The sequence below is a fragment of the Cyanistes caeruleus genome, chromosome 13 (assembly GCF_971803275.1).
Source record: "Cyanistes caeruleus chromosome 13, bCyaCae1.hap1.1, whole genome shotgun sequence".
NCBI classification, from domain to species: domain Eukaryota; kingdom Metazoa; phylum Chordata; class Aves; order Passeriformes; family Paridae; genus Cyanistes; species Cyanistes caeruleus.
In genome coordinates this window covers 15,049,625-15,076,489 of record NC_141713.1, presented here as the reverse complement: position 1 = coordinate 15,076,489, position 26,865 = coordinate 15,049,625, and the positions used below count along the sequence as shown (strand labels likewise).

The window sequence follows — 26,865 nt, the reverse complement described above, 5'->3', positions numbered from 1 at the left end:
TTGCAATAGGCAACCTGTTTTAGTAGTGTTAAGTCTAGCAGTTTAAGAAATAAATAAGAACAGTGGTAAATAGTACCAGTATTTTTAGTTTAGCTAATTAAAATTTTATGACTGGCATAGAGGATTTGAGTTTATGGCATCTTCAGATTTGGCATGGGGAAATAAGAGAATTCTCAGGAGTTGACTTCTGCTATAACCTGTCATATCTCATTATGTTGTTTCCAACTCTGTCTGATTTTAAACAAAACAGACTTATAATTTATTCTTCACTAAAAAGAAAAGGAAAGAGAGTCCAGTAACTGCAGCCAGGAAGTACATCTGAAATAATACTCTGAAAGCTGTGAGAGACTGGTAGGTGCAATTGCATCCAATGATCATCCTAAGAATAATTGTGGCTTGCCTCCTAGGAAGAAGCTTCAGAAAAAGACTGTAAGGAAATATTCATGGATTTCAATAATTACCTTATATGTAATTATCAAATGCAGTCTAGAAAGACACAAGAATGTGCCCTCTTAAGCACACAGACAAAAAATGAATGAGTGAATCTCTTCTATTTGGGAGTGTGTGTGTTCCACAGAAAGAGATGCTCTTGAGCCTTTTCACCTGGGCTTCAAATATCTCTGCCCCAGGAATATCTCCAATTACGTTTGTGAAAACATGCTCTGCTTTAAAACTCCTTTTAGGTTTTAGATTTTATTTTAAAACAATCATAAAAATATAAGACTTTCCTTCCTAATGAATTCTTGCGCAGTGTCATAGGGCCATACACAGCCTGATGTAGATGTGTCATCCTTAATTGATGTCTGCAGCAAAGACATACAGTTGTGTGAAGGACAGGGTGGCTTAGGATTGGCTCTTAGCTTTGGGATGAGGCATGGACACAGCCAGCAGTTAATTCCACAAATCTCTGTCAGACGTTGTGGATCTAATAGAGATGATGGCAGAAAAAACTGACAGTCCCTTAATCCAGTTTCACTGCCACCATCTATAGCCAAGACTATTCTTAGAGTTTGCTATCTGTGGGAGAAATATGATGAAGAATAGTGATTAAAACAGTGTATCAAATGATTTAGGAATTCAGTGATTCAGGAATACTAAACTGTAAACCTATCCAGGTGATCAGTGCTTGTGAAAGAAGGCAGCTTTGGGCATGCCCCATGTAATCTCAGAAGGGATAAAATGCCACAGTTGATTCACAAAGCATTGCACAAATTTGGCTTGTGTTTTGTCATTGTTCCACCAGTTAGGATTTACTGTGCTGATCAGTGGATTCAGACAAGCTAATTCTGCAGCATTTAGTATTGTTACTGCAGAAGCACCTTTACATTTAAATGGAAAAAGTCCTTTAAATCTTCTCAGAGAGACAAGGAACTAGATGTCCTGCATGATTTTGCATCTCCCTTTAATAAACAGCTCATGTATCTTTGGAACAGGAACATTTTCCATGAAGGACTGATCATGTGTCACTTCCTGCTCTTCTGACTAGCTTTCATTTAGTGTAGTTTCATGGAAGGCACTATTAATAACAGATTTCCTTAAGATACACTTTGATTTTATAGTAAGAATAGGAGTTAGGTACCTGCAGTGTGTGCTCCTGCTTTGGAACAGTTCTTTCATTTGGTTTACACATTGGTGCTTTGTACTGCTGTCTTTTTGTGTCCTATAATTTTCTAGTCAGTCATCCTCCTCTATTAGCTTCCTAATTCCACAAAAAAAAAGCATTAATTCCTTAATTGATCTGTTGCAAATAGGTTTTAAAGACATAGCTGCCTGTGTTGCTTGTTCCTGATACGCTGCTTTATAGATATGCTCCATTTCTGCTTCTCTTTACTCAATTGTTCTAAGCCTCTTTCCTCAACTTCCTCAACTTCCTCAACTTCTTCACTTCTGACAGATGAAAATACAACAGTCATGTTGAGAAGAGCCTTCACTGGGTTATTCAGCTAATTTCTCTGCATCATATCATCATTTCGGTGCTACAGAATTTTGAGGAAAAGGCTTAAATTCACCTGAGCTTAAATGAAAGGTGAAAAAGTAGGAAAAAAAAAAATCTCAGATCAGGCTTGTCCTGAACAAACAAAATATGCTGCTTTGGGGCTGCAGGAGTGCAGTTGTAGTCTATCAGACTGGCTGAAATTGGAAGTAGCATTCTCATTTATCATCCACTATAATCAAATTGGATGCAGATTTGCAGACCTGGACGATTGGATGTCATCTGTTATTTTTGCACTGCACAGAGTGTAAACAGTAGTGGTTTGGGGTATAATGTAGTGGATTTTTGCCAGTGTTTCCTTTATTATCTGTAACTAGTGACATACAGTGATTTTCTATGCAGGGCAGCAGCTGGTTTATTTTTTTTAACTGCTTGCCATACCTGTGTTTCTGGATGCAAAGAAAATCTTTCTCAAGATGGCAACTAACAATTCAAGAATAGAAAACACTGGGTTTGATAGTTTAAGACCTACCTAGGTGTTAATCATCATCCCTCTGAGCAATTTTAGAGCCTTCAAGTTTCACCACTCATGTAGTAAAGGTGACACTATTGATACAATTAAGGGTGTTTTTATTACTGAAGCACTAGCATTTATTTTTAATAAGGTGCTCTAGTCCTTTTGTGCAGACCTATGAGCTGTTTGTTCCCCAGACTCCTGTTTCACAGTTTACAGTGGTGTATTTGGGCTGCAGCTGGAGCTGAATAGGAAAATGAAAATAAATATGAATAGATGGCTTGTCACTATGGTTTGAAGCTGAACTGATGAAACTGAATTATCTTTGTCTAGCTTTTTTAATTTGCAGTGACCACAGTAATATGTATTAGAGGCAAATCAGAACACTTTGGAAGGGATTTTGAGAGACATGTCATTATAATTCTAATAGGCTAAAAAGAACTGAGGATATATGAGAATCACAGGTATTTAATTTCTGTTCTTCCACCTAATGTACACAGGCATCATTTACTTACTAATACTTGCATGCTGTGTGGAAGGTTTATTTCTTATTTCAGTTTATTTCTATGATCTCTTGGTGATTTATACCAATCCCTTTCTCTTGAATTACACTTAGAATCTGTACCCCCAGCATCACTGATGATATAATTGATTTTTGGAAAATATTAAGAAGATTAATTAATTTCTCTTAAAATTTAATCTAAGTTAAATTATATGTTGACTTTAAATATCCTCTTCTGTATAACTTCGTATGTGTTTTCAGCAACTCTGTTCTAAAACTGATGATAAAAGAATAGATGGATGAATTGCCCTAAGAAAAATGAATCAAAAGATCAGGCAAGGCTGATGCACTAACTCTAGGGAGGTGGAGTCCATGATTTTGGAAGAAAAACACTAAGCTGAAAGTAGACTAAAGCTGGCAGTAAATGTGACTAGCTAGCTAAATGTGATGCCTAAAGAGTTAGAAGAATACTCTGTGTTCCAACTATGTCACTTTTAACTTCAAAGTATTTTGATCCTAAAATTAGAAATGTTCAAGTAAGAAAAGAGTTAATGGCATATCCCTCAAATGTTTTTATGCTACTGGTATTTTTAAGAATCCTCCTGGTTGATATAATAGTGTTATTATAAAAGCATTATATTCTTGACAGGCTCCAGAGATTGTCTTAATGTTTTGTGTAGTGGAAAATAGCAGCTCTGTTGAGGAAATGCAGCCCACTACTAGATGGGTTCTCCAGCAGTGTAACAAATATTCAAGTGTAGTGATCAGAGAAAATAAGAGATTGCTCAGGATTTTTGTACAGTTAAAAATTATCATTAATTTAACACTTGCAATGGACTAAGTCGAATCACACATTGATTTTCCTAACAATAGGTAAAATATCTATTAGATGTTAGAAAGAAGATTATTATCACCAGCATATAATCTAGTAGACAGTGTTTATTTACTAGGGTGTATAGTATCTACTGTGGTGAAGTTCATTTTTGTTTCTTTTGTTCCTGTGTGTGTCTTATTTGGCAATACAGAATTTTATGGCTGAGTCCCTGCTGATATGTATCTCAAAATAATTGCAGTGAAATAAAAAAACCCCAACAACTAGGAACTGTAATTCATAAGGCCTTAAAAGTATACTTTGTTTTTGTGCTCTGTCTTTCAACTCCAGTGGAGTAACTGATTAGAAATGAAGTGTCTGCTCTTTCTGTAGAATAACTAAACCATGAGTTGTCTCTTCCTGAAGCCCTCTGCTCTCCAAATTAATCATGATAATAAACCCATAATTTATTACCCATAACCAACTTGAGTTATATTTGCACATGTATGAGTTCCAGGTTACTCAGGATGACTGTATAACCTCTGAAGGTGTTGGATGCTTTTTAAAGAACAAGTACCACGTGCTCATTATTACTATTATCCAGTAGGCAAAGGTTTTTTGCGTCTTTTTGAGGAGTATGTCCCTTGTGCATCATCTCAGCATGGCAGCTTCTGATTGCCCACTATTAATCTCCTGTTTGTAGGAGCATTAGTCCTCTATTTCTGTGGTTCCTTTATAACTTTATGCCTCAACATGAGGATGAACAGTTCTGCCAAAACAGAGTATGGCACAGGCCCTTCTTATTCCAAAAAGGAAGTTACTCCCACCTTGACCTTTAAAATACATACTTGCTAAAGCCTTTCTTGACTGAAATGTGTGGGGTTGTTCCTCAGATCAGACTTGCTAGGAAAACTGAAGTATTTCTGCAAATGCTTGCGTTGGAATGCTGCTTATTCATTCAGAGTGCATACATGGGTTTATGGGTTAGCCTAGGAAAATTGCTGCAGTGTGGTGCAGTGGTACAGCAGCTCACTGCCACCTCTTGGCATTATTCCCAAGGGTTGGATCTTATCACAGCCAAGTTTTGCAGTACTTTTAAGTCCTACTGTGTAAAGGACTTGAGAAAATTAACTGATCTCTAACTGTATATCTCAAGGACATTATAATAAAATAATGTAGTAATATAAAAATGTACAGTGAAGTATAAATGGTAGCTTGTATAATCCTATTGTACAAGAAATGCATCTCAATAAGCAGAGAGAATGTGTTTGGAATGCTATGGAACCAAGTTATCACAAGATCAATTAGAGGTGATTGAACTCAGAGACCTATTTAAATTACTTTAGGAGGAAGCATTAATATCTTGAGTACAGCTTCTAGGAAATGTGCTGTATTAGCTGTAACTTTCTTTCACAGACTTCTAATAACTGAACAGATAATTTACTGACTGTGTTATAAAAGACTGCATATCTTAAAGCAAAATAATTAAATAGAGTATTAACTATTGAAAAAATTCTGTTTTTAACACAGCACTAGAAGTTCTTTCATGTCCAACCCAAGCCACTTCTTCTTAAATTGTTAGAAGACTTTAATTTCTTATTTTAGTTGCTTAAAAACTCTTTATTTGCATGACTGCAGCAGCAATTGTAGAACAGGAGGGAGACCAATATTACAAAACTTGCAGATAGAAAAAAACAGGCTTACTGAAATACAAAGATCTTTCCTTTCCTTGGTTCCTGCTGCAATATTTTCAGCTATTTTTGTTATAGAAAGTTCAGAGTTAACATCAAGTTGCTTGTAGTGTGTGATAAGAGAATTTTGCTATACAAGTCTTATGTCCTACATAACACCTTTGTAGCCCAGTTTCACCATTTTTTGAGGAGTTCTATCTCTTTGCAAGAGTGGCAAGCGAAGAAAAAGAAAAAAAGAAAAAGTTTTTTTTTTTCCTTGCAGAGATGAAGGCTTCAACAGAGCTACAAAACAAGTCAGAAAAGTTTTCTGGTCCTTAGTGAGAATTTTGATCTCAGCCATGTAGGCTTGGGGCAAGTCAGCTCAGACATGTTCAAACACACCTGCAGGTCCTGAAAAGTGGCTGTGACTACACCCTGTCACCTCTCAGTCCCTTTTGGTAAGGCAAGACAGCACCCAAATACTAAAAGAGCTTCAGCTGTTCCCTCAGGGCTGGGAGGAATCCCAGCAGGGAGTTCAGGAGGCGCTCTGTGCCTCTGCGCACTGCTGTACCTCCAGTACTGGAGCAGCCCAGCGGCTGCTGGAGGCCAAACTGGGATTCTGAGAACCCACTTGTGTCACAGTGGAGAGCTCTACACTGGGAGGTTATTAAACATTGGCATGATAGTAGTTGCATGATTATTCACAAAGCACTTAGAATATTAATGATGTAGTTGTAGATGAAAATTCTTCATAATCTTATCCAGCTTGTGCAGAAATATTGTCTGTGTTTCCCAGAAATGTGGTGCTTCCACCACCCTTCAGCAGAAATATTTTTAGAGTCTGGACTACATCCTAAAAAAGGGTGGAAAATATATCCAAATTGTGACATAATTCCTGATATAAGATATTAAGCTGCTAACCAAAAAGGGAATTATGCACGGAAAACTCAGATTAAAAGTAGCATTGCAAATAAAAGTATCTGATTTAATCCGCCAAAACACTATCACCTCAGTTTATTTTTTGTATCATGGGGCTTTGAGCCTGTTCTAGTGGAAGGTGTCCTTGCCACCAATGGCAGTGGGGTTGGAACAAGATGATCTTTAAGGTCCCTTCCAACCCAGGTCTATTCTTCTCTTCTCTGAGCTATAAGACCAAAATGCAGTCTTCAGATGACACTGCTTTAGAACTGCTTTTTGATTTTTTTCATTCTGGTGGTCAAAGATCAAAACCATTGCTCTGTTCTCAAGGGTCTTTGACACCGCCAGTATGATTTTCTTCCTGAATTGTGCTTTCTGCTGTCAATCTTTCATGGCTGTACTGTTTCCTGTGGTTCTGAATATTTTTTCAAGATGCCTTCCCAAGGAGTCTTTCTTTTCCTGTAGAAGTCTGTACAACAGTGTTCATTGTTCTATCTTATTTCCTCCATACCCTTTATTTAAGTAATCTCTTATTTAATTGATGGATGATTTATACTTTTACCTCTATTTCAGACATTGCCTTTGCTCAGGACTTTAGATGTTTTCTCAGTGTTCCTAAAACAGAAAAATCTGACCAACCAACCTCTAAACCAAAAGTCTTTATACTCTATTTATACCCTGTTATTTCATTTCAAAGCCGCTGTAGAAAAGAACACTTTTTTACTTGTCTTTCAGGCTTGCAATTAGCATGTACCTTTTCATATCCCTTCTTATATGTAACATATTTTCTGTATCATATCCAAGGAAGTAATCGTCTTTTACAGTTCTAATTAAGTTGTGTCTAATTTCTATTATTGTTTCTCTGACCTTAGTGAATGCAATTTCTCTTTTCTTATAGCCACTCAGGCTATCACTACAAAGATCATGTTCTTCCACCTCTGGTGCGACCACATCAAAGCACTGCATCCTTTTCCATAACAGTAGTGGTAATAATAATAATTTTTAAAATCTGATTTTTAAAGTGAAAACCTTAAAAGTTCTTAGTCTCCTATTTTTTTTATTATCTGGCAACCAACTAGAGACACCAGACTTTGATCATCCATTTATTATTGTATCTAGTAAGCAGGTTAGATCTCTTCCCATGCTGGCTTTTGCATGTAGGAGAAGGTGTTAGGAAACTCTTGAAAAGATCGATATCCTGCATATAAATTAGGAAAATTTTATTTTCCTCTACTACCTACCCACCCCCTGCCCCCCACCAAAGAAAAAGAAAAGGCAACAGAAGTGCTGATACTGGTGCTCATTGTGACTGACTTTGTATCAGTGTCTTTATGTTCTCCTTTGCAGGAGAGGCTATTGGCTTTTCCTTTGGAGCTGAACCAGGAACTTGCTTGGCCAAGGAAAACCTGCCTGTTCTGTGATTGACTATCCACTGCAGCTATCCTGTCTTGTACTGTGTAATATGAATAGTAAACTGTAGTAGACTCAACTAATTTCCTCTGACTTGGCAAACTACCAGCACAGGGAGGAGGAATGCATAGATTCCCTATCCTTCTCGTGAGAGAGAAGAGGAAGAAGTATCTACTACTCTTCAAATCTACTTCAGGTCATTTTTATCAGTTCTTATTATAATAATAATTTCTTTTGTCCAATGCAATAATGTCATTAAAACTAAATTTCTATCTTTCTCCAATAGGAATTAGTAAAAATATTTATGGAGTATAGGAATTGATCCCACTTTCTCTAGAAGCAGCACAAATTAATTACGTTTAGATAATATCATAGATAGGCTATAAAATAAAAAATATATTAAAACCAGATTCTGCTCAAATTTTCAGCTTTGGTATGCACATCATGTTCGTTGCCTTAAACTATTTAAATTACTTTGGAGGTATGAGTGTAAGGTCTCTAGGGAGATGAATGAGAATTTCAGGAGTTAGTTAAGGCTTTTATTAGAAACATGGAAATGAAGTAAGTTGGGCACAGAGTATACCTGTGTTTCCTGGTGCAGGATACCCTGCTAATTCAAAGTTTCAACACCACTGAAGAACAGGTGAGATAACCTGCAACTATTCCAAACTCCCAAGTAGTTTTACTACTTTCTTTCCTTCTTTTCCATTTTTCCCTCTTTAAGAGCTCAAATTTTCCCCAATATATTACTCCAATATTATTTCTTACATTTTCATCTACCTTGCTTATAGGCCTAAGTGATTTCTTGTCGCACTATGTTAGGAATGGTGATAAGCATGACATGACTCTCAGCTGCATTGTCCAAGACAGCAAAGTTTATTATTCTTCTTTTATAGACATGTTCGAGAAGGTCTGAGAGGTAAAACTCTCATTGGTCATTAAAGCAACACGTCACCAGCATTGGTTAAGTTGAGCACCATCCATTGACTGTTTCCTAAACACCACCTGCAAAGACTGTTTGTATTCTTTCTTATGCTTTCTCAGGCCAGAGTGAGAATCCTGTGTGACTTAGTTTCACACAGGCTCTGTTCCCTGCTTGCTTTTTGCATTTAATATCCACAGTTTCTTTCCATTGTTCAGAAAAGGTAAGTTTCTGCTTCTATAGGACTGCAATATAAGGACTATTTACCAGTGAGACAGATATGTCAAAAGTGAGCAATTTAATATCAAATTAAAAGAATTTTTATTGTCTGTCCTTGAACAGATGGTACCCTTACTCATTTTGTGAGCATGAATTACTACCAAGCTTAAAATAATTTTTTCAATCTTAGAACTGCAGCCAATAGCTTACTATCTAGCTACAGGAGTTTTCACATCCATCAGCTCAACCAGTGATCCAGGTCTTGGAACATTATGTTCCTTTTGTGATGCTCTTGGGAGGACTTAAGGCCTCAGAACTAATGGATGAATACACATTTCTTCCATTTGTGAAATAATACTATAAAAAATAATCTTCTAAAAACTCCAGGCATGATTCAATACATTAAAATGGAGCTATGTTGTAGAAAAACAGCTAGTAGAAATTACTTAAGGCCTCTTCCTATGTATACTGTAATTTCAAATAATGTATTCCTACTTTATACTTTTCTGTGATTTTTAAGTTCCTGTAAAGCTTTGGAGACATTTGAAGGAAATTACTGTGTACTTGGGGTTTTCCTGTTCTTGAGTACATTTTGTGCTCAGCTGTTTGGACAAATTTCAGCTGAGGTGTGAAAACACAGTTGAAGAATGAGAAAATTCTGTTGAAGAATGACTTTAAAATAGTACTAAAACCTTTAAGATCTTACAGGTAGGGATTTGATAAGCATAGAGTAAGAGAGGTGCCCTGAGGCAAATATATAGACAAGAGAGCCATGAAAAGTCAGCAGCTACTAATTCTACAAACACTGTTTAAAGAAACAGGGTGCTGATATCCTCTTGCACCCTATCCCTTGCCTATCCCAGCTTATCCCAATACATCCATTTTCTTTAGGATAAGGCAACGGGCCGAAGCTGATGCACAGGACATGCAGGTGGCAGAGCACATTTCTGAAATACATCAATTTACCACTTTTCAGATACTGTAGATTCTTAGAGGCCTGCAATTCAGAAGGTGTCATGTTTTCTGAAGCAGATTTCACTGCTCCACACAAAGCAATAGTGGTTTAATCACTGTACTGACTATTTTTTGAGACATAGGACTGAAAAACTGAACTTGATTCAAAATGCCTGCTTGGTTTTCATTTATTGGTTGTATTCACCTTAAAATTGCTGTGGATTTTTTTGGTTGTTTGATTATTTTGGTTTGGTCCTTTTTAAGAGGACTTAGAGCCTTTTTAAACCCTTTTAAGAGGACTTCACCTTAGAGGACTACTAACATTTCACTTCTGTTGAAATTAAAAGATATGGAAAACTGTATCATAAGTATCTATAACTCTTCAGAAAGGTTTGGGTCCTGCTTAGGCAGACACACAAAGAGGGATCTGAGAACATTTTCTTGTCTCATTTTCTGCCTGCCTGCAGTGCATCTTCCCAAAGCATGTATCATATTGCCTTTATCTGAAACATAATGACCATAGAATGGAAGCAGTTAGAGATACTCTTTTGTTAACAGGTTGATGGAGAAGGGGAAAGGTATTCTTCTTAATAAATGTTGCTTTATGGAATATGCTGAGATTAAAATTTGCCAAAACTAATTGGCTTGCTTTGTGAAATCATGTTGTTCTCTAGTGAGAGAGATGGTTTCCCCAGCTGCAGTGGCTGTGTGGGGATACCAAACTGAAGTGAATTACTCTGTCCTTGTAGTGAAACGTTGTAATACTGACAAACATTTGTTTGCATTGTATAATGATGCAGCCTAGAACCAAAGGTAGAGCAGCATGAATACTTTGATCTGCAGCTATGAGATTCATTCAAATTTAATCATGCAGAAATTTTTACTGAATAAGTGTCTTTACTTCTGAATGATCCTACTGAAGGACCTGAACTAAAGTTGTTTATAATTGTGGGATAATGTATAATACGAATATAGGTCTGACTTCCCACTGCTCATTTTCCCTCCCACCTCTGTGAAAAAAGTTCAGTTTGTGGTACTTCTGCCTTGGATTCTCTGCTACAGTTTTCCAGTGAGCAGTAATATAAAAATTAATGGGCCTATCAAAGAGATAGTAAAAACTTTATCAAGATCCATCTTCCTGTGCTTTTTCACATACATTTGTATAAACTTGCTTGTTCTTTTTTTGAAAAGCTCTGCCTCTGTGGATCTGATGGTTATTAATAGGCACAAGACTTGGTCAAGAGTGTAAAGGAAGTCTAAGGTGGAGATGAAAACCGAGTCCCTTTCAGCTTGGTGTCTAAGATAGAGCCCTTAATTACTAAAATGTTCTTACTCTTTAAAGTAATACCAGAAGATGCACAGACTCTCATCATGTGCAATGCTAATGGACTATATCCCCATTTCTCACCCTTATGGATAATGTACTCTCATTTTCCCATTTCCCCATTACTGTCACTTCATCTCCCAGAGTCAACAGTAGTTTAAATTTTGAAATTCCAACCTCCTAGTAAAAGTCACACTGTTTACCTGTTGTTGCCTTATTGAAAATTGGCTTTGAATGGAAATTTTAATTAGGCTTAATTAGGAGATTTGATAAAGAGTTTTGGAAGATGTTAAGTTTCCAGTTAGTTGATTTCTTGCCCACTAATAAAGAAATCTCTTTTTTGTTTTTATTTAGAATGGTTTATTTACTCTTTTTTATTATATATCTAACTATGGTATTTCAGTTTTGAATATGTAATATAGTTTAGTGAGGTTTAGTTTATTTTTTTTAAACATATCTAAAAGTATATTTTCGAAGTATTCATATGAAGTCTATAGAAGTATTTTCCCTAGTTGATTTTTCTGGGAAAGGTTATTTTAGAATGTAGTTAGCAGTGATGGCTTCTATTAATGCAAGCAGTGAACTAATCTGCACTTCACAAAGCAGAATCTTTTATCAGGCACAACACAGGCATGCAAAGAGATAAGAGGAGCAGCAGGTCTCCAGGCAGTGGAAAGAAGTTACAGATGGCAAAGACTGAAGGAAGGTTTTTAAAGGTAGAAATGGCAGTTGACATACCTAACATAATTTATGCATTTAAAGTGAACCCCATCTTCTCTAAATCTCAGACATGCCTGCTGTTTACATTTCAAGTGACAGAAACCCACCAAAAATAAAAATGACATGTTTTTTTTTTCAAATATATGGGGGTCAGCCCAAAGAATGGTGTTAATGATCCTGTGGTGAAGCTATGCTTTGTGACTTGCACACTTGTACTCTACTTTTGGAAGTTTGTCCTAACCTGTGACTGTCCATGTTTCTGCCCTAAAAGGTTCTTTTGAAAATCAAGAATAGATCAAACTTAGTAGCTATGACTCTTTCCTCAAGCTGCCTCTCCTTCCCCTGTTTGGTGCAGGGGCAGCAGAACAGGAGGCACAGCAACTCGGCTGTCCCTGGATCCCCCTGCTCAGGGGAGCCCTGAGCATAGAAATTAAGTGGCTTTCCAGGTGCCAGGCACCAAATGGCTCAGGTTTCAAAGCCATTTTCACTCTCTACTGGTTTCTTACTTGCAAAATATTTTATTGCATATCCTAAAATTGCTTTAAACTCTTAAAAGTTATTCCCAGATACAGAAAGGAGTTAGTTGCAACTTCATATTCTGATATTGCTCCCATTTTATTTCTTTATTTCAGAATATTATGTAAAAATACTCTAAATAATACAGCATATGCTTATTTTATGTATCCCCTTGTTGGTTCTTAACGAGTAAGTAAATATATTTCAAGTCTTGCAAATACCAGCATAGACAATACATGTGCTGTACTTCAGAGATGCAACTCAGCAATACATTAAACAGACCTGGGGTTTTACTGATCACTTACAGAAGGAACACAAAGAAACATGCACTGTTTCTAAGCCTTTGGCATGCTGAAAGTGAGAGAGTAAGGAGAATACAACTAGGCCTTCTTTTAGTGAAGAACAGGATTGTAAGGGAGGGAGGAGAAAATTAAGTCAGAGTTCTTCCATTTAAAAATGTTGTCAGTCTTACACAGAATTCCCCATTAAATTGCTGTTTTTCCCCCCTTTCTGCTGCAGTTCCAATACAAAATACTCTCCAGCATATGCACAGGAACCATTCCAAAGAGAACAAAAAATACCAATTTGGAATAGCCAACCCAATCAAAGTTTTATAGACTAAGGAAACACTTTCAACATAATTTATTTTAATGGACATATTAAGCTTTCACCATCTGTTCTGCCCCTAATTATGAATGCCAAAAGAACATATTTCACAGTTAAATCAGTAAGATGTTATTCATGCACTTATATGTTACTTCTACACTAACACTTCTGCAGTGTTCTTGTGCTGCCTACGCAATTCAGAGCAAGCTGCTCACATCTGAAATTGAACTTCTTGGTAAAAAGTATTTTTCAATAACTGTTTCAGTGGGAGAGTACGTAGTGTAAAACATATTTTTAAAGAATAATTGGGAGAATGGAAGTGTTTTGTTTTGATAATGACTTGCTAAAAATCAAGACTGTGGACAAGCACATTTTTCTCTGCTTTCTTGCATTTTATTCCCCTTGTCTGTCTAGATGCTATGCATGCTGTATGTGTATACAGTGCCTGCTGCAACTGTTGTTCCAAGCAGTGTATCCTCACTGGAAAAGGTAAAAAGGAGCAGCTATTTTTAAGAAAGAAAAACTGAGTAATTTATAATGCTCACACGATCAAGTCAAAAATAACCTAAGACAACAAAAAAATGCTGCAAGTGACACTTATTAGTGTTTATGTGGGAGAAGCAAAGGATGTCTTGAGTGTACAGTACAACAAAAACCCTGAATTCTTCTCCCTGCATGAGGCATCTCTGTTTCTTGGTCAGCTGCAAGGCTGTGCCAGCTGGAGCTGTGTCCAACACATGAGATGAGTGTTAGCATTAACTGCTGTGGTACCACCTGACATTTAGTGGTGCAGTCTGTACCATCCTTTATCCTGCACTTAAGGAAAATAAAGAAGATAAATAATCTCTTTTAGCCTTCATACACAATATCTTATTTTGGTTTAGCAGTTTAGCTCTTAGTATTTGTTTGGCCTTGAAAGTGATAAGTGTGGTAGTTATGTGATGCAGAAGAATCTCAGTGTGAAAGAGGGGAATCATCAGAGAGTTAGATTTGTGTCCAAGGAGCACAGCTATCATCCAAGTAGTCTGGAAAGTACAGGATATCTTTAGCAATACAGTGCAGAAAATAGTAAAATAGAGTGGAAAAAATGTAATTGATATTTTATGGTTTGCTGAGGCTGAACAAGAAACAAACTTGGCAGAGAACTGGAGTCTTATGAAGAAGAATCTGAATTTTCTGTTGGAATACAGTTTATGTTCCTGTAAAGGGTGGAAGGGTCACCATTTTCACTTGGTTCTTTTGAACAAGTCAACTGGATACAGACTTTTTTTAATACAACTGGGTAGAGATTGACCCTGTACCAGCAACCACTAACTAATTTTTTGTAACAGTATAAAATTTATAGAACAAACTAATCAAGATATGTAGATTATAAAGTGCTGCCTAGAGACATGGGGAGTCTCTAGGCATTACAAAGGGATTACCAGCATGCTAGAGAATTTTATAAATGAAAAGAGGCAAGAGATGCCAGGAAGTAGATTCTTTTCTACAGAATCAGAAAGGAAACAGAAATCCTTTGTTATTCTAACCTGGGGGAGAATTCTTCCTTTATCTGCACAGGCATAAAAATAAAATGTCCCAATATCCTGCAGAAACATTAGCTTGGCAGAAAATGTCAGGAAATGTCTTTTAAAATAATTCTGATTTGAAATAAATGCAACCTATTTGTCTTTGCAAATGGCTAGAATTTAGTTCTGCTACAATTTAACATGACATCCTAACATGCTGAAGTTTAGAAAGACTTTCATTTTAGAATTCCATTTTGGAGGCTCGATTTTTTAAAATTGTGGTCATTGAGCTGGTTGAATGTATTTTTTTTATCTTTTTGTTGAATCCTGAACTATTCAGAAATTGAAACTTCATGTCCTGTAGCTGTTGACAGTGAATATATGCTCACTATCTAAAAAGAAAGGATAATGTATGCATTCATTTTTTACTTCCATTTATGCTTATGCATGGATATATGTGTATGGGACTTTGTCTCTGTGGACATACAGAAACTATCCAAAAGGGCTGTGTGTGAGGACATCTGACAGTAAAAAGTATGATAGCAAAGGAATCCAGTGTCAATTGAAGGCATTTTCTTACAGCACCATTTAAAGTATCCCGTTTTCAAAAGAAAAAGTTTCATTTTTTCCTTAGAGTCACTGGGTATTAATTACATTAAATTCTATCCATCTCTTATTTTGAAAAGGGGAAAAGAGATTGGTAGATGAAAAATTGAATAAGAAATGTAAAGGTTAAATTTTGTGCATGGACTGAAGTTTTTAAACAGACTTTGTTTGTTCATTTATGTGAGTACATATGGAAATATGTCCTTGAGCTATTGATATAAAATTATAGGAATGCTGAGAAAAGGAATTGTATTCACTTTTCTAAAGTATCTTGCAATTTACACTGGCAGTTAGAAAACTGCATGAGACCTGTAATATAAAAGCTTGAAGAAAATACATATTTAAGTATATCCAGTACAACTATGAAGCACAATCCCTTCTAATATGAGACAATACTTGAGCATCTTTAATTTCCAGCTTTTAATTTACCTCAGTGATCTGGAGCTCGTTAATACTCTTGGAGTCCCTGTGCAGCATCCTTTCTTGTACAGACTCCTTTAATTACAGCAGAAGTAAAGCACTGCTGCTGTTCTGTGTTAGCAGGTCAGCCTGGCAGGCACCTGATACTGAACTGAGGGCTGTTCACACATATCCTGATCTGCCTTGTGTGCTTGTGTCCCTGCCTCAGCTCATAACGTTCAAGTTCTGTATCATCTGTATAATGCAGATTGTTTGCAAAGATAAAAATGTTATTATGAGAAGGAGGCCTTTTGTGCTTTCATTATCTTGGAATAACCAATAAAGACAGGTTTTTCCTTGGTATGTTTTTATGAAGCTTGTCCTAAAGACATGGCAGAGGTTTTCAGGCAGCAGGTGATGTGGAGATGCTCTGTTTGCTGTTCCTCAGGTTCAGGACAGCTTGTTACTGACAGTGTATCTGCAGGCATTCAAAGCCCACATTACTTGGGTTTGTCTGAGACACAGACAGCATTGATTACTGTAGCATGTTGTCAGCTTTGCTGTGTCAGCAGGAAGAAATTCTTTTGAAGTGGAGAAATAGGAATACAAGGCATTCAGTGTGTGCTTAGCTGCATTTGTGACTGCAACATTAAAGTGATACCATGCCAGCCTACAAATGCAGAAAATATTTTTCTCTTTTCTCCTCCAAAGAATATTTCCTCAGTAGGACCATACAACAATTATGGATTACTGTATTAAATAGAATAAAAAACACACAAAAGTTCAGGTTTTTTTTAAATACAAAGATTCTCTTTTAGCAAGTTCTTGATTGTCAGCATGCATTTCTATATTTTGTACTAACCAGCCTCAGAGATGCAACTTCATGAGCCAGATGAGAATGAGTCCTTTCTCCTACCTCCTACAGTGGGAACATACATCTCCAATTCTTCTTGCACATGTTCTTTTCAACAAGCCCTTGCAAATAATTAAAATTTAAAAACTGAAAAAAACGCTACTCTCAGAAATAATTGTGGCTGCTAGCCAATATGTGCAAGACCAAGGGTCATGACTACAGGTGGTTTAAACTGGCCAGGAAGAATTTCAGAATCTTCTATTAGAACACACATGGATTAGTAAAATGTCTCCTCCCTACTTTTCAGTGTTGTCTCTTGGTTGGTATTGAAGAATTAAGACTGAAGCCAATTACTAACTGCAAGTACTACCAAAGCTTTTAAAGATCTTATGCATGATCTTAAAAAAATAAAATGTCTGTGCCATGGATACGGGTAAATTAGAGGAGATAAAAGATAAATGCAGACTCTCCATTTAAAATTAACATTATTAGCTCCAGTCCTCTGACTGTACTGCAGGTCACCCAAGCAAGGAGGTACCGGAGTGGCTTGGCACAGCTGGCACACCCTGTTCTGCTGCCACAGCACAGCCTTTGTGCCTGAGCCGCTCCTGGAAACTCACCCTGGGTGTCTCCAGCCTGCTGTACGTGGAGACCACCACTGGGAAAATGGGACAAGCAGGATTTACATCATGCAAATTGAGAAACAGCATTAAATTTCAAGTGCATTTTTCTTTTCACCAGCCGTTTCAGTGATAATTCAAGGAGAGTCACAGTTGTAGTCTGGTCTTATGGATATCTTATATATCCAAAACTATGGAAATCAGCTTTGGTGGCAAAAAAAATTAAACTGGAAATTTGGCTGAATCATAAGTAAATATTTCCAATTTTATATGTATTTCTAATTTCTTTTTAGTCCACTTTTTTGGATGCATATGTGAATTTCATTCAGCAGTACCTGCTCTGAGAGTATTTCCATGTATTGTGTTTAGCTAGTGAAATTTTAATCTTTCCTCAGCAGATGTTTAGGGTAGTGTTTGACTGAGCAGGGCTGACATTCTGAATAAGGTTACTACTGAAAGCAGATTTAGAAAATTTTGGATACATGTTTGAAAAATATTTTAAAAAACAATAAAAGGAAAAAGCTTGATAGCTAATTAAAAAAAATTAAAATAACCTGAAAGCTACCAAATTGTTGTTACTTTCCTCTGTAAGCCTCACAGTTTTGAACATGTAGCTGCCTCCCCACCACCTCCAGTGATAATCTCCTCTTAGCAACTCTAGGAAAGGCCAAGTAGAAATTGCATATGCTTTGGAAATAATGAAATTGAAGAGACCCAAGGCTGCAAAGATAAACCAAACACACTGGAGGAACAATTTTATGTCAGTCCTTTTTGGTTACAGTATTCTTACTGGGTGGCACTTGTAACAGCCACAGATTTGGGGGGGGTTATTTAACTGAAATCCTTCTAAATAACATGATAAAAATAAAGTTGGCTCTTTGGTAAAAGGTGAATTGTGACATCTCTTTCAGACATCCCTATCTCTCGGCAGCAGGCAGCATACCCTGAACACATTTGCTCCTTTGCCATTTAATATACATGAATTAGTAAACACATTTTTAAGTGAGTCAGGAAGAAGTTTTATCTATTGGTACAACATTCTATAAATTTATAGATGCATTCTAGATTAATGGTTTTGATCCCTAAGTTAAATATCCAAGCACAAAATTGTCAAGATATGCAACAGCTATGATTTACTTTGAGCCAGAAAATCTCATTATCTTTTTGTTACCAAATATTAAATCACTGCCTTGAGACCTGTTTTGAATAGCTTAATCATGTGAAAAGAAAAAAAAAAGGGATGGTCCTTACTTTGGAGAATTACATTTGGAGACAGAGACATAACTTTAAACAACTATTGAAATCATAAAAAGCAGAAGCAGAGAAAAGGAAAACGTGATATAATAAGATGTAAAAATCTCAAATCTGAAAGTGAAAAATATGTAGTCCATAACTTAGATTATCAGCAGGTACTCTTATGCAAGAAAAGTGTGATACAATATTCATAATTCAAACATTCAGAGTTCAATTATTTTGCAGTAAGACCCACTTACATGGCCTGATAATGAATTTGACATTGAAAGGAATGGAATGAAGGATGAGAGAAGACTCAAATATGCTAGCAAAAATACCCCAGACCAATAAAGATGTGGCATTCATTTTTTATCTTTACAATGTGAAATCAAAATACTCCCTTTTTCAGTCACTAATTCAGAATAGAAATTGTGAATGTGAGAAAGGATTTGCACTGAGCTTGATTAGATTTGGCTATCATCTACTGAGGAAATGGAATTGCAGAGCTTTTGGAAGGCTCCTGGTGCAGTACCTGGAGACTGAAATACTCAGACATCCACAATAGATTTAGTGCAAGGACTTGAAATAAGCCTTTGTCTTTTAGACAGCAGTCTTCATACACAGAGATAATTGTTTTAGGATGCAAGACATCTGTATGGTCATTGTGTGGCAATCTAACAGTCTCTAGGTTTTCTTTAGAAACTTCCTTCAAAGGCTCCTAATCACTCCTACATACCAATGCAATTACAGAACACATGAAATTAGGTCTCTGTAAGCTGGTGATTGGTACTTCTGGGAAACTCCTGAAAAATAAGTTTGGCTTTTAAACAAAAATTAAATCTGCTTATTTTTCTGGTTATGTAGTCAATCCTAGTTAGAAAGGAAAAGATGGTTTAGGTGTAACTATGGTAGTAGATGCAGGACTTCTCCCTGAGAAGCATTTAATTTGTCCTTAGTAAATGCTTCTTGGAGAGAAGGCATGTTAATGAAATACCTCTTGTGAAAAAGGACATGAGATCCCAAATCAGTATTAAGATCTCTCCTGTTGTGCTTTACTGAGCAATGACAAAGAGTTGCTGTAGCTGATGTTAACTTCTGTGAGGCCTTAATATTTGGTAACCAAATTCCACAATTCTGCAATTGGAGTGCAACACTGCATTCAGTGTTTTTTCCTAAGGTACTAACGCAGAGAGCACACTACTCTAACCTGTTTAAAAAAAAATAAATTGCAATTCAGGAAGATGTTTGTGGCTAAAGTGCTGATTTGGGAACCAGGAAATAAAGGAGCAGTTCACATAGTTCAGGTACTTAAGTTTTGGTCCTCAGTGGTGGTAAATATGTAGTTATGAAATCAGACACGTGGCTCCATATTACAGGGATATGAGTTTTACACTGATGAGCTGCTCCCATGCTCAAAGTTAAATGATTCTGCACCTTCTTTGCTGTCCAGCATCTGAAACAGCCTTTCAGGTCATCTATGCCCAACAGATACAAGGCTTATTTCTGCCAGGCCCACCAGTGTGCCTCTGCATTCTGCCTCTTGGGCAGTCTTGAAAGCAGTGAGTGTGGGATTTGATTTAATATTTGCCTTACAGGTGGCCCTGCTGGACCTGTAGTGGCTTAGTGAAAATCAATTCAAGTACAGAAGCCAAAGCATCATTTGTTTTCCCTTTATGCAGCATGTCCTAGTCCCCATTGCCATAGGGAACAGCAGACAACAGGAAGGACCAATAATCCATTTGTCAATACCCATTTAAATTGCAGACTTAGTTCAGAGCTCATCCTTCACTGCTCACATGGCATCGAGCACAGCATTCTCCTGTCAGGTCACTGCGTGTCTCCAATACCAAATAAGAGTTTAAGGCATTGTGGTTAGTGCTTTGTTTTCAGTGACTATTTACATGTAAACCTGTTAAGCTGTAACTGTGTCATTCAGAGCACAGTTAAATAACTTTGCATTCAAAATACTTATTTAGAAGGAAAGGTCTCATTTCCATAAAGTATATATATACAAATCAAAGCTGGTGGGTGTAAGGTTTCAAGCCATCCTGAGGATCTGCTGCAGTGATTGACAGAGTCTTTATCTTCTACCCAGTTTTTATAAATTGGAGAGGATTTTACTGATGTGCAGTTTGTGCCTTAGAAACTGAGAGGAAAAATCTTTCTAATCTTGTTTTTCAAATGAGGTGATCATCTACTAAAGTGCAGTGTGCCTGAAACACAACCAGCTGCAAGCTACAGATATTGTTTCAAAGGTGGAAAATGCAAAATCCCACAATATAATCCACAGTTAAAGTCTCTGATTATCTTCATTATCTACTACTCTCGTTAAATCTTTATTTTGTAAAAGGTCTCATAAATTAACCCTTCAATTTGCTAATTCTGCTGAACAAAGATGGAATATTTTATCTTGAAAAGAGCTAACACAATATTCTTTACCCTTGTTTTATTCTTTCAAAAGATATATTTTTTTACTTATTTACTAAATCTGCCAGCATGCAAGTATTCGTATGACTTTAAAAATCACAACGTTCTATTTAAGGAGAAAAATGCTACCTAATCCTCTTATACTAATTAAATGGAAAGAGTGTTAATGAGGAAAGTGTCAATTGTCAAAGCCTGAAAAATCTAATTTTGGGTGAGGTTCAACTCATTAAAATGAGGCTGTCAGTCCTTTTCCTGTGACATTTTAAAGAAAAATTCATTTTTTCCCTATGGTTATGTTAAGTGAGTCTGTGAAACCATTCACAGGATTTTAAGGTCAATAGTGATAAAGAGAAACCTTTTTGAGGAGTTATTACACACTCAGAATCAAGAAGCTGTAAAATATGAGTGTAAATGGTTGGGTGTGAACCTCTAACCCAGCACTTAAACCCTGAGTTATGGGAAAGGTGAGCATCTCCATTTTCTTCTACAAATGAGGCCTTTCCAGTGACCTCCCTCTGCAGCTCTCCTCAATTGCCAGTCTCAGGATTCCAACCACCCTCCTCCAGCCCTCTTACCATTCACCATGGATGCTCTTGGAGTAGAGCTGAAAATGTTTGCCTTAAATGGTACAGTTTGAAATGTTTTGTTCAATCTCCAGGCTTTATTTAAAGTGACCTATTCTTCATTATTCACTTCTGTATTATTATTCAAATGGTATACATAATTTACCTCTACTTAACTTGAAATTAGTATTTATTGAAGGAAAGCCATCTTTTTTCTTTTCTTCACAAGGCTGGAGAAGAACATACATGAAATCATTTCACAATGATTAATTAATTGCCTATGGTAAGCATTTCCAATTTGATTGTATTAAAATTTTGAACAGATGCATATAGAAAAAATTCAAAGGAGCTTTACTTGGCAAACAGTAAACTGAAGTATAAAATACTAATAAGTAACTTTTGAAACATTAATTGCTTGTACACCATGCATTTTTAAGTATCAAGTTTAAGAATTTCTTCTCTTTTTGAATGGAAAAATGAAAAAAAGTTTAAATAATGACATGCTAAAATGTCCCCTTTTTCCCAGTGCCATTATGTTTTACTTTGGTATGACATCACCTCTTTGCATGAAGGGATACTCTAATATAAGGACTTTGCTGAGGAGATTTATTTGAATGAAGAAAGTTGATGGCAGTAAAAGCAAAACAATTAAAAACGTATTGCAGGCATAATTTATTATTTATTAAAATAATAAAGCAACCTGTCTGTAAATTAAATTGAGCCAGGATGAAGTTGGCAGATTTCTGTGAAACCACAACAAAGAATAAAGGGAGTGGAATACAGCTGTATTGGTGAGAGTAATGTTTTGTGGAGTTCAGGTGCACCAAGTCTTTGTGGTTTCCTTGTGTGTGTGGAAATATATCTGCAACAAATCTTAAAAGCCATGTGCCTGGCTTTTAAAAGATAAAAATTTGATAAAAAGGGTTGCCACAAATGCTTTTGGAATATTTGCATCCACCCTGAAGAGCTTATTCTTAGACAGCCATAGCTTTCTAAAAACATTCAAGAAAAAACTGATTTCAAAGACACAAATAGCAGGAATATATGTGGTCACTGTATTCCAAGTGAAACTGGATGTGACCAAAATGCAGCATTTTCATTATGTCTGTTTAATGGTGATGTTAAATTAAATAACTCTGCCTTATAGTTATCTGATATTGTTAATGGATAAATGTATCCCATTATATAAATCCTCAAAGTACTTAAATGATGATGTTTAAATGGCAAGATCGCATTTTTTGAAGTACTGTCCCAACCCATATTATTGTCTTGGCATTCCTCAAATATTCTTTGATTCTAGAAAGATTCCTAGGGTTTTTTTTTTCCCCTAGTGGGAGAAGGAACTGAAGGAGATGAAGTTATAGATTTACCACTTATACCTATGTAGATATTAATATTATATAAATGTCTTTAAGAGATGTACTTGCTTGTGTATTTGTTGTGTAATATGCATGACCTGTTAGAGAAGCCTTACTTCCATCTGCAGCAAGTGGGAGTGTGTGTGTCTGACACACAGTTCCAAAAATTAAAGGTTTCGAATTCGTGATGAGCTAAAATTATTCTTGCGTGTGTGTAAACCTATTTAGCCAACACCCATTGGGTTCTTTTATAGCTGTGTGATAGCAGAGTGCAAAGCCTGCTCAAACAGCTTAAATTTAACCAATTTCCTTTCCCTTCTAACTGCATGTCAGGTTCAATAAAACCTATTTTCATTGTAGCCAGCAGTAATGTCAGGTCCAGCTGAGTGTGCTCAGGAGGCTGGAACTGGGTGCCAGGGCTGTGTTGGATTGCCAGGCTCACAGCAGTCAGTGTGGCTGCACCACAGCAACAGGGACATTTCTGCTAAAGGGAAATGGTCAAATTTACATCACAGACTTGTCTTCTTGTGCAACAGAATCTCAAGGAACCAAGAGATGTTATATTTCTTCTTACTGTGAAGATGTTTTTATTGCAGTTTCATTTTCTTCCTCTAATAGTGTTGAAATTTAGAATTTACACATCTTGTCAAAAGTACTGATCCTTGGATGAGGTCCCCAGATCCTGCCTCACCTTTCCCCTTTATCCCCAAGTCACCCATCATTGTATAGATAGATTTGATGGCTTAAAAGGCTCTTCTAGGAATTTTCCATGGCAGACTATTATTATTTTCTGTATTCCAGACAAAGTAAATTTTGTCTGACCCTTATACCACATTTCTGACTGCATAATACACTTTACAGTCATTGTTCAATCCATTTCAAAACACTGAATTTTTGTAGACAGAAAGGAATAATCCCATATATTGACATTTTAGGTGGAATCGGTTTTATTCCTAAAGTGGTATTTAAATTGACATTAGCAGCCAAATGCAGAAGTTTTTCTTTAGTGGTTTTCCAGTGAATAATCTTTTCCAAAGTACACCAATAAATAGAGATAAGAGGGAAATGTATTTCAGCTGGCTGGTTTTTATGAACATTTTGACCAAAAAATGCTGTGTTAGAGAACTTGCAGTAGGTGATGGTTTTGCATGTCAGTTGTGCAAGACCAGGCTCTGCTAAAACAGATGTGTGCAAATGGAGGTTTCACACAGCTGCCTCCAGCTCCAGTGTCTGTTCCACTGTTGAATTCCAGCCCCACTCATTGTTACACCAGCACTGCCTCATGTTATGCTTAGAGGGATCTGTTGCCATTTAGTGCGAGTCAGTCTAGAAACCAACCTTGTTATTGAGATAAAAGTGTTACCCAGGAAATTGCAAGATGACAAGAAGCATACAGATTAGCGAGAGATAGAAAGATTGCCAGACTTTGGTGTAGCCTCCATAGTCAGCAGAAACTTGCTCTGCAAAGCATTGGAAAACTCTGTATAATCTATTCTAAGACAGACTGAAAATTCTACCAGAGCTCTGGATGGATTGCAGATTGTCTCAGAGTGGCTGAATGTGTTTTAATTGAATGGCATATTTTCTTTATGCATGGTAATGTTAAAATACATTTTTCCCTTACTCCTGTATCTCCTTCCCTTATTTCTATACATCTTATACTTTTCCCTTATTTTCAGTAACTTAAGAGATACAATAATCATAAGAAGTTACTAAAATTTGTATTTATTATGGAATAAAATTCAAAATTGATGCCTCTGCATAGCTATCACTGGAACTTTGTGTGCTTGAGGGTTACTTTTTCATTATTTGAAATTGATCTCTTGGAGCAGAGCAGTCACAAGAAAAAGCCATAAAATCTCATTGCCTTAATTTTGGAGTTTCATCTTATTCTATTGAATACAAATATCCTGCCTCTGTGCTTCCCCCTGTTTAAGGGGCCTTAAATAAGGTTCTGGTTTGGGTGGCTTTTTCTCTATAGAAGGCTTAACACTGCAAAACTAATGTTTATCCCAACTCTCACAACTGTGTGTATGCAGCACCACAGGTTTACTATCACTCTTTGAGCTGGGGAATTAAATCCTAAAGACTGATTAAGCCACATCAACAATAAATGATAATTAAATATGTGATTACACATTTTTATTGCTGCAGCAGGAAACAGCTAATCTTTTTAACTATAAAAGCTAAACTCATCTGGGATATATGCTCAAGAATGCCATCTCTGCAGTGCCATTGAATTTTACACTGTCTTTAGCATTTCTTTTTCTGTTCTGCTTTTAATTTCTATTGGTGGGTGCCAGTTATAGAGAATTTTTAGAATGGCTTTTAAAAGTTAATTATTGAATTTTAAAAGCTTACTAGATTAAATCAAACAGAACAAATATTATATACCATGAAAAGAAATGCAAGAACACAATTCAGAATGTAAAATATTTTAAAAATAGGAAAATTAATTAAATCAGCTCAAAGACCCCGCGATATCACCTGGTGAATAGCTCAAAAAGGAAGATTTTCAAACCCATAGAAAAGTAACTTTAGAAATTTTACTCTCAGGTGAGGTAATCAAACATCTCAAATGTACTTGTTCATGTTGATGTGGTTTAGCAGACATTCCATTGCAGTCATCTCTTGTTGGTTGGTGGTTCCAGGGTGAGGAGAGGTGCAATAGGTATGGCAGGTCAGTAGATGCTGTTCATGTCTTTAGTGCACTCACAGTTCATACTGTACTGAGAATGCAACCTGTACACTGCCAACATTTCGTTATAGCTCAGTAGTAACTCAGGACAGGCTGCTCCATTTTAAGAGCATTGCCTGTGGATACAGGGATGTGTATTTGCAGTATCTAATTCACTGCAGCCATTGTTGCTTTAGGCAGAATTTCTGCAAAACTGCAAATGAAACAATCTTGACATACAGAAATGAGCATTTGTTATCTCACAACTTGAATTTCTCAGTCTGCTGTCAATTGTTAAACTAATAAAATAAGCATAATGATGATTAATAATGGACCTAATATTTTCTTTGTTTGCCTATTCAGTGATTTTTTTGTGACTACCTCAGATTCACAGTAGTCACATTAGAGGAAGCAGAGAAATTGGATAAGATCTTAGCTACACAGGAAGACCCTAGTGGCTACTCTTGAGATAACTGGCAAGTCATGTATTTTAATGCCATCTATTTTTAGCTCCTGCTCATTTTCACTTCCCCCACACATTTCCCTCGCTTCTTTAAGAATCATTCTTGCTCTGCTTCCCATGCAAATCTCTTGCTGTTTTCTTAGTCTCTATTTCAATTATATTAAGCATATTAAAATAATATTTAAATGATTGATTGATTGAAGCTCTGAAACACTGAGAAGCACCAAATCTAGGAGTTGTTTTTAGCTGTTTTTCCTCCCGGCTTATCCCAACTGTGCTTTTAAAAATCAGAGGCAGGTGGTATAAAATAATGTGTAATCATAAAATTGTAACACAGATATGCACTGAGGATGGGGAGTTTAGGTTAAAAGGAAGACCTTGAATCTGGACTTCACCATGTTGTTTCTACAATTAACAAATTTAAATAACTTTTGTTGATATTGTAAATTTGTATCTTCTGGTTTTATTTCTGCCCTTGCTGAAAACAAGGGACTGTGTACAACCAGACACAGGATCAGCATTAGATGAACCTCAGCAGCACTCAGGCTCTGCAGGTGAGCTGCAAAACTCACAGCACTTACTGTGTGAGCCAGAGGCACTGGGGGAACACAGACCATCTCTTTCTTCCCTCCTCAAATCACACACGGTGTGTTTGATGGTTTTCTGGTTTGTCTATTCAGAGTGTGTAAAGTGCTTTGTTTTCTTTTGGACCTGAGGCAGTCCCATCCTGACAGCAGCCCAGCAGGGAAATGGGAAACTGGGTCTTGATAGAAGAGACTGAGAAAATAAAGAAATATTGAAAGACGTCTAACTTCAGTGTTGATTTTATAAAGTTTTTTGAAAAATCATCATCGTTTTCTAAAGGCACTCATGGAAAAGAAAAAATCAGATTAAAACAGGCTAATTTTGAATAGAATTTCACAGGACAAAAGAAAATGTTTTTCTGAATCCCAAGAGGTTTCTGCCTGGTGCAGACAACAGTGTTTTAAAATGTATTTCCTTACTTGTATTTTGTTGGATTTGAATGAAGGAAATGTGAAGACAAAATGAAGGATAAATATGAAAATCTTACATAGCAAGTTGCTGTTAGTTCTATCCCCATTTTATGTGTGCTACTCTTATTTTTATAACTACAAGTC

At 36.4% G+C, this 26,865-nt stretch overlaps 1 protein-coding gene across 21 annotated transcripts in view; it reads left to right on the top strand.

The window, feature by feature from the left end:
- The window catches only part of APBA2 (amyloid beta precursor protein binding family A member 2), an 89,543-nt gene that overhangs the window by 16,366 nt on the left and 46,312 nt on the right, over positions 1-26,865 (top strand). Inside the window, exon 1 of one of the 21 annotated variants that reach the window (XM_086849113.1) lies at positions 7,696-7,954. The exons of 19 other annotated variants lie outside the window; for them this stretch is intronic. The gene's annotated coding sequence lies outside the window, so the exon portion shown is untranslated. Of the gene's footprint in view, positions 1-7,695; positions 7,955-26,865 lie in introns of those variants that run through there. One more of the 21 variants, XM_086849100.1, reaches the window with a different exon arrangement.